Source organism: Haplochromis burtoni, unplaced genomic scaffold, assembly GCF_018398535.1.
Source record: "Haplochromis burtoni strain Fernald_Lab_line unplaced genomic scaffold, NCSU_Asbu1 Contig_61, whole genome shotgun sequence".
NCBI classification, from domain to species: domain Eukaryota; kingdom Metazoa; phylum Chordata; class Actinopteri; order Cichliformes; family Cichlidae; genus Haplochromis; species Haplochromis burtoni.
The window spans coordinates 605,072-608,041 of NW_024582422.1; positions in this window are offsets into that span (position 1 = coordinate 605,072).

Here is a 2,970-nt window from a genome sequence, read left to right on the forward strand (position 1 = left end):
TCCACATCTACACCTAAACAGAGGTGGGCAGCACCCACCCAGGTGAAAACTAAAAACTCTTATTTTTACAGAGTACTGCAAAGGCAGCAGCAGTGACACCAGGCCACGCCCCTGAGGCTGCTTCCTTCACACCAGAAAGCAGCTTCCACAAACATATTATTGTGATGTAAATAATTACCGCTGACATGAAAATCATGTAGTTCAAAGCTGCTGCTTTGAGGCCGCCATGTTTATGTGCTGAGGTCTAACTGTGCGCAACCAAAAACCACACACACACAGACACACACACACGCTCGCGACAGATTAGCCTGCAAGTTAAGCCACAGGCCACTGTAATTATAGGTAATTCTCCTCTCCCTGCTGAAGCTTCTCTCATTAATTGATCATTAATAAACAAATTGTCATGACCACTGATCAAAGCCCATCAATGGCTCACTGGATCAAGTTCTGATCAGGTTCTGATCCACTGTGGCCAAAGCGCTTGCTCATCAGGGCTCATATCATTGTTGGGTTTTCTCTGTCTTATTGTAGGCCTTGATTGTTTTTTTCTAAAACATAGCTATGCGGATAGATTTTAATTCCAGGAATGAGCTGACATTGTTTAATGTGCCCACTTCACTTTCATCCACATGGGAGGAAGTCCCATGCTCATTAGGTCTTGTGGTGTCATATTACTCCAGTTTATTGTGGTAATCTAGTAGCATGAGGTTAGCCGATGTCTTTGTAGCTCCTGTTCTGCCTGCAGCCTGCTGGAGTAGAGATGCTGGGAACCCTGTGCATCAGGAGGAATTATAGAAGTTCAGTTTCAGCATCATTCACACAAAAGCAGAAAGTTCAAGGAAACAGCTCCAGATTTCTCAGATAGCCAAGGAGTGACTACCTACTACTATAAGCTGTGTAGAATAATAATGAACAGAATGATATAATCAAATATGCAAAGAAGGAGTAGGACCCTCCACTCCCACTCACACAAAAACACAGCCCCATTCATTTACCCGTCAATTTGTAAAAACCAGGAAGATTGAAAATGAATAATATATGCACAATAATAATAAAAGAAAGTGCTGGATAAGATTAAAAAGAAGCAAAAACCTGCTTTCTGATTGCTTGCTTGCTTGTTTGCTTCCATAAAGGTACTTTTCGCAGCGACCCTCTGCAGACACTGACTGAAACTTTGACCACCAAGGGGCAGCATCTGTAACATTTTCAGAGTGTGTTGCTGTCTAAAGTTTTTATAATGGCCATTTCTCAGTACGCAAGAACGCAAGTCTATACTTGCATTCTTGCTAGTCCATACTTAGTAAGTTCACACAGGAGTCCATACTTCCCAAGAACATAACGCGATCATTCTATGGCACTGTACTTGATGACATCACAACTCCAGAGTTTGTTTAATATTTGCAATGGAAATTACACATTATATAAAAAATTACATCCTGTCTACTAGGCTTCATACAGTTACACAGAAAGCACAGGAACAAATAAAAAACTGAAATAAACCAAACATTAACATTAACAATGAATGAAAGACTTGGATGCAAAAATTGTGATTGGCTGTTTTGGTCCCCAATCAGCTCGCTAGCTACTCCATTCTGGAAACACTGTCCAAAATGTAGCTAAATCCAGTGGAGTGGTTTGGTTTAAACTAGATTAAAACCAACAATGGTCTTAAAAATTATATATTTTAAAATAAAATAATTAAACATACTAACTCTAAATGGGTTGAGCTACACTATGGACAGTGTTTCCAGAATGCAGTAGCTAGCTAGCTGATTGGAGCCAATCACAATTTTTGCATCAAAGTCTGTGATTGGTTGGTTTTGTGGCACATTTATAAAGGTGAACTGAGTGAGAGGGGCTGTTGTGTATATGGATAATAGCAAACACTGAAATACATTTCTTGCATGCAGCAATAAATTTTGTTCGCTCAAATTAAGCTTTTATTCACTCAAAATATTTCTTCCTCAAAATGCAACATTTGCACTTGCAAAAATTATTTATGTGCGCTCACAATAGAGGCACAAAATAACGCCATACCAGTCAGAAGTTCTCACCTGAAAATATCTTAAAAGTTTATTTTGTGTCAGATAGAGTCATATTTCAAACTTTTTAGCCACTCTCCTTTGCAAGAACGCAAGTACGCGTGCTGAGAAACGGCCATTCTCTTTAGCCCCTCCCTTTAGTTCCCTTGGGTAGCTTTACAGTGACTCGCTGCGCCATCTTGTGGTTTAAAAGGGTATTACATAAAAGCCGCAGTCCAGCTCCATATCCACAATCCACAGTCATAACGACCTATGTATCTAACTGGTAGTAAGGAAGGGACTGATGGAGGCTGCGGGTAGAGGTGGTGGGGGGAGGTGGACCTCGATGATCAGTGTGAGAACCAAGCTCACGTCAAGGAGTGAAAATTTCAACTTACAGTGGAAATGTGATAATTGACTGCATACAGTTTTATCATGTTTATTGTGTTTACACCTGTTTCAAATCAAATCAAATCAAATCACTTTTATTGTCACATCACATGTGCAGGCACACTGGCACAGCACATGCGAGTGAAATTCTTGTGTGCGAGCCCCACAAGCAACAGAGATGTGCAAACACAACAACACAAACGAGCAAAATACAAGAATGGCCAACCTGAAACTAATAAATATATGTACAATATATAATAGTGTATGCATTTCTGGATGTGTATACTAAATATTTTCCTACGTGTGTGTGTGTGTGTGTGTGTGTGTGTATACACATTTTTACAAATTAAATAGTAAAAAAAAAATAAATAATAATAATAATAATAATAATAATAAAATATATAAAATATACAGAGTTGAATATGTGCAAAACAAGTGGCATTTATATACAGTGATGGAGTGCATAATGTTAAAGAGGAGGAGAAAAAGTCGATCCTTGTATTTTCACGCTGGACACTGGAGGGTGGAGTAGGTGGTGCAGCTGCTTCCACTGCAGACA